At 43.7% G+C, this 8,531-nt stretch overlaps 1 long non-coding RNA gene across 1 annotated transcript in view; it reads right to left on the minus strand.

Annotated features, from left to right (window-relative positions):
* LOC131492034 (uncharacterized) overlaps nt 1–7,614 on the minus strand; it is a 105,118-nt gene extending 97,504 nt beyond the window's left edge. Inside the window, exon 1 of the long non-coding RNA XR_009251806.1 lies at nt 7,487–7,614. This is a non-coding gene — a long non-coding RNA (uncharacterized LOC131492034). The remainder of the gene's footprint in view (nt 1–7,486) is intronic.
* Nucleotides 7,615–8,531: the final 917 nt, after the last annotated feature.

The raw sequence follows: 8,531 nt of genomic DNA on the forward strand, positions 1-8,531 counted from the left end.
CATACTCAAGTAGAGTGGGCTTGGTTAAAGATTGACTCTATCTCCCATAACTGTGTGTTTATTTGATTTCCTTTACTTGGCAGGACTGGGAGATGGTGGAGGAGGGAGAAGATGGTTGCCTGGGTTAAGTGGGAAGGTATAAAATAAATTTTGTTGGCTTCAAAATCGGCCTTCGTATCTCAGGACTCAGGAGTCATCATTTTGATCTATAGAAAGTGACACTTAATGAAGAAAAATCCAGGTAAGTGAGTAAGAATTGGGTCAAAGGTGGCTTCTTTCTTTCTGCCCATGGGTTTAGGAGAAGCCAGACTGAGATCTGCTGTAGCTTCAAGGGCGTGAGCCAATCGACTATTGCCACCACCAGGATAACTCACTTTTGCCATAGACTGCTAGACTGCTGTGGTCAGCTCAGCATCAAGAGAGATCATACCACAAGTTGACTTCACATGTTCTAACCACTGAACAACTCTGGCTTCTACAAACACAGATAGAAATTGGTAAAGCAGGTGCATTAATACCAATATAGCTGGCATTAAAGCAGCTTAGCCCTATTATTTAACGATTGCACAGCCTCATTTTATATTACCTCATTAATCCTTGCAGATTTAAGCATGGTTCTTTCTACTCTGGGTGCAATAAAGGCAAAAGTGGTTGTGAAGGTGATAACAATGGAATCCCTTTTAAGGGGGAAGAAGAGAGCTTTGGAGATTTCCATGGGCCAGCTCTTCCTTGACCCTCTGCGTTGACCATCTCTCAGAGGCCAAGGAAGGAGAAGTCTTTTGCCTTTTTTCTCCCTGACTTCTGTGTAAACAGACAACTTAGCAGCGACCATGTTGGGAAGGGAATGCACAGCAGGCTGTGAACCCAACAAAATGGCTTTGGGCTTCTTTGCCTGAAGTTTAGTCCCTCTTATTCTGTTCTCCTTAGAGACAGCACATAACTGCTTTTTATTCTCTGTGTGATCCCACGGGGTGTACTTGAAGACCTTTGTTCAACTACCCTCAGCTTTTCCTGACTGCCTAATTAACCCTCTTTTGAGTCTTTTCTCATGGGTTCTAGCCCAACCTTTTAGTTACTGCACTTCGCAGCACTTCCCTGGATCCTATCCAAGTAGCTCAGGCACAAGATGGCTCACAAAACAAGGGCTTCCCTCAAGGGCCACAGGCAACCTGACATCTCAGTGAGAAAGAAAAAAAAAACCCAAGAGAAAGAAAACAAAGGCACACAGGCTGCCATTCAGGGCAGCAGCTTCCTGGTGAGGACCTGATCCCTTATGACACTCCCTTGGCATGGCTCTGCTATTAGGCCGACTGGGATTTTGTCCAAAGCTCTCTCCAGGTGAAAAAGCAAGCCCTGCTTCAGGCTGAGGAGGTACCATTAAGTCATTTTCTTATTGCCTTTCAGACCAGATTTGAACTATAAATAAACCAAGTGCCCAGGAGTAGCCACAATGCTTGCTGTAAGGTTATTTGCATCCCTGTCTCTATCTGAATTCCCCTTATGCCAACTCTTCCTTTTAGAAACCCCACAAGGTTGGCAGGTCCACCACTCCTGCTGCCAATGTCAGTGCATTAGCACTTAGCTTAAGTGAACACATATGCCAGGCAGGCTCACGGCTTCCTCCCCACTTCTTCCTAATGGAAACACTTCAGATAAAGAATGACACCACTAATATATTGCATATACTTATTGTATTGATCCTATTTTAGACGACCAGCCCTTAAAAATACTGACTATAGGGGCGCCTGGGTGGCGCAGTCGGTTAAGCGTCTGACTTCAGCCAGGTCACGATCTCGCGGTCCGTGAGTTCGAGCCCCACGTCAGGCTCTGGGCTGATGGCTCGGAGCCTGGAGCCTGTTTCCGATTCTGTGTCTCCCTCTCTCTCTGCCCCTCCCCCGTTCATGCTCTGTCTCTCTCTGTCCCAAAAATAAATAAAAAATGTTGAAAAAAAAATTAAAAAAAAAAAATACTGACTATATTAGCTAAGATGTTGTAGGGTGACCAGAACAGGCATATAATGATGATGGTAACAACAAAGACAATAATGATAAAATGATGGTAATAAGAGCAGTAGTGATAGTGGCCATGGTAGCAATAACAACTTAGTGTTTAGGTGAGCGCCTACTACTGCTGGGCGGGGCAAAGTGTTTGCATTATACATTGTATGTGTTGTTTCTATCTTCACAATAACCCCAAGAGTGTTTTCTAATCTTTAGATGGAGAGAGGGAGGCCTAGGGCCGTGAAACGATCCATCCAAAGGCCCATGGTGTACAAATAGAACAGGGACACCAATGCCAAGTGGATTTCTGGTTCTGCCAACTTACCTCTATGTTTAACTTCATGTGATAAGGCAAACCAAAAGAGTTTAATTTTTTAATCCATTCAAAAAATGTTAAGGCAATCCTAAATTTCCCTGGAAAGCCACAGAGATGATAAATTTCAAAACATGAGATAGCATACTGGATGCTAAGGCCACCTTTCAGGAGATTAAGGTGGGTTTTGTTCTGTTTTGTTTTGTTTTTTTAATTTCACATAACAGGCTACAAATAGAACATTTAACGTTCTCACAGCTCCATTGACAAAGGTATTTACTCTCCACTCATCTTGTATGCTCTAGAGGAGTTACTGGTCATATAAAGGAGGCAAGGTTTCAAATGCTCACGTGAGTTTATTTTATTTTATTTTTTTTTTAATTTTTTTTTCAACGTTTTTTATTTATTTTTGGGACAGAGAGAGACAGAGCATGAACGGGGGAGGGGCAGAGAGAGAGGGAGACACAGAATCGGAAACAGGCTCCAGGCTCCGAGCCATCAGCCCAGAGCCTGACGTGGGGCTCGAACTCACGGACCGCGAGATCGTGACCTGGCTGAAGTCGGACGCTTAACCGACTGCACCACCCAGGCGCCCCAACGTGAGTTTAAAACTTCACCTCTTCACAATGTTTTTTTATACTTTGGAAAAAAAATGAGTTGGTTTCTTAGTTTCTTTAACTTCATGGAACTGGAGAATCTGTGTTTGTGCGGTAAAACCAAAAGAGAAAAAAAGAGCTTGTAAACATTTACAGGATCTGTGTGAACTTGAAAAAAAATTATCACCCACTTCTTCATTATAGGTGGAATGAACCTGAATATGATAAAAGTAGACTATTAACCCAGTTACCCATCCAAGATTTCTAATCAATATACTGTCCTTTGGACCATTTTGTATTTTGCCACCTTGGCTTACCAGCAAAATATTACACCTGCTAATCTCCAAGTCTTGATAAGATACCCAGCTTCTAGAAAGATCAGGAAACCTAAACAGTATAATATCTAAAAACGGGAGGAAGAGGAGATTCTCTAAATGTCTTATAAAAAATAAGACATTTGTTGAGGAGGGCCTGGGTGGCTCAGTCGGTTGAGCCTCCGACTTCAGCTCAGGTCATGATCTCATGGTCAGGGAGTTCGGGACCTGCATCGGGCTCTGTGCTGACAGAGCTCAGAGCTCAGAACCTGGAGCCTGCTTGGGATTCTGTGTCTCCCTCTCTCTCTGCCCCTCCCCCACTCGCGCTCTGTCTCTCTCTGCTTCTCAAAAATAAAGAAAACTAAAAAAAAAAAAAAAAAAAGACTGTTGAGGGGTGCCTGGGTGGCTCAGTCAGTTAAGCATCCAACTTTGGCTCCGGTCATGATCTTGTGGTCTGTGAGTTCGAGGCCCATGTTGGGCTCTGTGCTAAGAGCTCAGAGCCTGGAGCCTACTTCCTATTCTGTGTCTCCCACTCTCTCTGCCCCTCCCCCACTTGCACTCTGCCTCTCTCTCTTTCTCTCAAAATAATAAACATTAAAAAAGTAAAAGAAATAAGAGTGTTGACCATGAGATCACTCATTTGATTTTGTGACTGGAAATATCAGTGTTTAATATCCAACACTTTGGTTTAGTAAGGAAATAACTAAGATTTATTAAACACTTTCATTCATTGCTTAGTATGCTCCAGAAATTCTAAATACTGGACACATATTTGCTTCTACTGAATCCTGACAACAACCCTATGAATAAGTATATCATCATCTCTGTTTTATATATAATGAAACTGAGTCACAGAAGAGTCAAATCACTCACCCAAAGTTATACTGGTTGAGAAAAAGTCAAGCTGAGATGTCAACACAGGTCATCAGAGTGTGAGTTTAGGCTCTAGGAGAGGTCTCAGGTCTAGTGAAGGGCAGGTGTTGAGTGAACTCCGTCTTCCTCCTCGTGTGGCAGGAGTGTGTGTGGTCTCAGAACACCCTGAATCCACAGCTTTAGACCCTCTGCTCCGTGAAAATTTCATCACCATCTTCCCCTGGGGTCATGTGCCTGGCCTACTGGGCAGAGCCATTCTAACCCACATAGGAATTTGGGGTGATGGGACATCGCTGAGATCTCCGAGATCCACAGTTTTCTTTTATTCTTTTTTTTTTTTTAATTTTTTTAAAACTTTTTTCAATTTTTGTTTTTGAGACAGAGAGAGACAGAGCATGAACAGGGGAGGGGCAGAGAGAGAGGGAGACACAGAATCCGAAACAGGCTCCAGGCTCTGAGCGATCAGCACAGAGCCCGACGTGGGGCTTGAACTCACGGACCGTGAGATCATGACCTGAGCCGAAGTAGGACGCTTAACTGACTGAGCCACCCAGGCACCCCTCCACAGTTTTCTTAAATCTTCTTTCAATACGTTTTAATGGGATGAAAGATCACTGACTTAAGCCTGATTGAGAGGAAACTGAATCCTGAGCTCACACATGCTGGCAATGGACTGCCCGGAAGCCCCGGGCGATTTTTCTTGGAAGAACTGGCCATCCTTAATGCCCTTTTTGCTTTATATAATCACACTAGATAGTGACAAACCCTGGTGGCAAGTAGTACCCTTTAAATCTGAGGTGACACGATCCTAACACATTAACTTCCCTCCCCCAAGTCATGTGCTCTTTGTTCCAAGTCACCAGCAACAACCATTTCTAAAAAGAGCTTCTTTCCTCCTCTAATCAAAAAGAAACCTTTTCTGATGGTCTTCTGCATATTCTAGCTTTTGACAACAATTTTCTTAACATCCTTTTTGAAGTTTTTGTACACTATTTCCTTTAAACAGCTATCTAACAGGGATGGACCTATGTCACTACTGAATAAGGAAGACTTACCCATAACATACTCACACCAAAACACGTTATAGTGAGAACCTGAGGAGAAATTACAAGATGGCTTAACCAGTGTGTGGTGCCTTGATAGCAATGGATGAAAAGGGCCAGGGAAGCACAGACTATCATTTATAATTTAGCAGCATTATTTTATTATGATCACCTCTGCTCTCCCAGATTTGTTTCACATCCTCCTTGGCATTTTAAACAAAAAGGTGCTTTCCTCCAATTCTCCCTCTGTTTTCACCAGGTCATGTTATGTCTTGTCACATCAAGTCACATTTGATGTGACATGACATGGGGTGCTATGTAACTCAACCCAATCAAAAGAGGAATCAAGAACAGCCCTTGTGGATCTTTGATACAAAGCTGTGGTCTAGAGCTGCTCACTGCTTTTTGAACACCTCATGGCTCTTTTGGTAACCAGGATGGACAGAGGCAGGAATATCCTCACAAAATGTGACAATGGTCTATTGGTTGTTTTCATTTTTTCTTCTACTGATTACCTAGTCAGGGAACCTATGGATGAAATACTTTCTTTAACTGGATATTCTCTAACTAGATAAGCGACATTGTCCATCTAGGACTGACTACATAATTCATGGGGTCCAGAGTAAAACAAAAAAAAATTAACTCTGTTGAAAATTAAGAGTTTCAATATCAAGATGGCGACATCAGAGCATGTAATCAAGTGTGGAGCCCTTCTGAGCACCGAACCCTGTGTGACACGGGGTACGTGCTTCACACACATAGAAGGCTCTTGGTCTTGGGATCATATGCAGGGGTCTTCCTGTCCTTAAAAAGTGTACTCTGCATGATGGTGCACATTTCTGATGATGGCCTATCATGCCAGACACAAGAGGGAGGAGAGGAATGTCATTATGACTGCATTCAGGGATATTTCAATCGGTGCTGATTGCTACTTCTCCTTAAAGCACAGCAATTTGCTGCACAGATTCTGGAGTGGTGGGAACAGCACCCACTGCTATTTCCTATCTCTGTCTACCTCCCTCTCCTCCTTGCAATACTTCCTTTATTCCCTTTTTTCTGTTTTGGTTTGGTTCATAACACTTTGGGCAAAGATTACTTCCTTTACATTTTTACATTGAAACTTTTATTCCGAATGAAATCTGCTTTGCTTCATATTATCTTAATGGTCCTTTGCAAAATGGCAGCAGTGTATTGTACAATTAATTGGTGCAATTTATGGACTCAAAGAACTGAGCCCTTTTCTTTAAGCTTTAAGGTGTGTGTGTGTGTGTGTGTTTCCACTTACACCTACAATCCAAAAACACCTTTTGCAAACTGCAAATGAACTAGTACAAATTCACTTGGTATATAAATACATGATTTTGAAGCTTGTTAAAATGTCTGAAAGAATGCATGAGACAGGATGGGGGGAAAAAAGAGAAAACGGGAATAAAAGACCTTTTGAACCAGATATTTTTCTCTTAAAGCAGGTTGACATAATAGGCCCACATCTCTGTTTTAAAATAAGTAAAACTGTTTCAAGATCCTAAAAGATTCAGTCCGTGAAAGAGGTCCTGGGTCCTCTTGGAATTGCCATCATCTTAACACCAGCTGGCATCAGAGGCACTGCTCTGGGGTGCCTTTGATAGAGCAAACCTGCCTTTGGAAATCTGCAAAAGAAATTACCCAATTAAGACATAATGGCCCTCCACGCCTTCCCAGGCATATTGAAAGGAATGAAGCAGGCATCCTGACAATCACAGGTGTGCCATAAAATTTTCTCCAGTTGTATCAAATCAGCGGGGCTAAATTAGCCAGCACTGTCCTGACGCAGAGTGCCACATGTGCACGTGCAGGCAAGAGTGGCAGGATGTGTGACCAGATGGGGTCAACCTGTCGGGGGGATTTAGGAAGATGTTCTCTAGGCACAGAGTGGGGTGAGGAGGCATTGGGATGTAATGGTGACGTAGTTTACCCAACACGGTTATTCTCTGTCACCGAACAGATTCAACCCATGGTAAGCTAGACTTTTTTTAATTTTTTTTTTTAAAGCGTCGTGTAGGAGGCATAGGTATTTTTACATATTTTCTGGTAAAATTAACACACACTAATGTTTTTTAAGTAGGTCCCACACCCGATGTGAGGCTTGAACTCAAGACCGCAATATCAAGGGTCACATGCGGTACTGATGGAGCCAGCCAGCCAGACGCCCCAACATATGCTAATTTTTAAAGGCTCATAATGATTGGAGTGGTTCTTGGGGGCTTGGTTTTTTTTTTTTTTTTTTTTTTTCAACGTTTTTTATTTATTTTTGGGACAGAGAGAGACAGAGCATGAACGGGGAAGGGGCAGAGAGAGAGGGAGACACAGAATCGGAAACAGGCTCCAGGCTCCGAGCCATCAACCCAGAGCCCGACGCGGGGCTCGAACTCACGGACCGCGAGATCGTGACCTGGTTGAAGTCGGACGCTTAACCGACTGCGCCACCCAGGCGCCCCTTGGGGGCTTGGTTTTAATTGCCTTTTAATTTTACCATGCTCCCGTAGAAAATTTCATTTTTTCGAAACATGAACATTATTTATATTTAGGAAGCCTCTGTAAGCAGTCATCAGGGCCTCCAAGGTCAGGATTGATGTGGGAACATGGTCTCGCTGTTTTTCAGTCTCTTTTTCTCATTCCTTTTTCTCTCCCTTCCTCTTTTGCCTTCACAAGATCAGGGAAACGGTAAATAAAAACAGCCCTGGGCCTGTAAAAAGACGACGGCGTTCAGTCTTTTGCTTTTGCAGAGGACAGGACGTGCGGCATGTTCAATAACCCAAGGTTGTGTCATGGCTTTGGGGGACAGCGTGGGACAGAGGAGGCCTCGCTCTGCTGGGACACACACAGCAGCAGCACAGGGAGCAGGAGGAGAAGACAAGTGCAGCCCCGTGATTATGCCCCATGGGGGGGGGGGCACGGTGAGTGTGTGTGTGTGTGTGTGTGTGTGTGTGTGAGTGTACATGCATGTGAGCACCAGAGACAGTGTGTGTGTGTGTGTGTGCGTGTGTGTGTGCGCGCGTGTGCGTGCGCACATGTGTTGCGGTAGGGGAGGAGAGGAAGAAGAACCAAGTAGGAGAGAAAGAAGGGGCAGCCCAAGAGCGGGAGTGCCTGCTCAAACACACGCTGAAGGGGTTTCAACTATTCTGTAGGACTGTTTCCGTTTTACCAATCTGCACTCTAAAATTAAGATTCTCTAACCCTCTGCTGTCCAGTACACTAACCACACTCCCACATGTGGCTACTGAGGGCTTGAAATGTGGCTGGTCCAAATGGAGAGGTGCTATTCAGTATAAAAGACTCACCAGATTTCAGACTCAGCATGATGAAGAGAATCTACACTATTTCATTAATGTTTACGTTGATCAATGTTAAAA

The sequence above is a fragment of the Neofelis nebulosa genome, chromosome 12, assembly GCF_028018385.1.
Source record: "Neofelis nebulosa isolate mNeoNeb1 chromosome 12, mNeoNeb1.pri, whole genome shotgun sequence".
In the NCBI taxonomy this organism is placed as follows: Eukaryota; Metazoa; Chordata; class Mammalia; order Carnivora; family Felidae; genus Neofelis; species Neofelis nebulosa.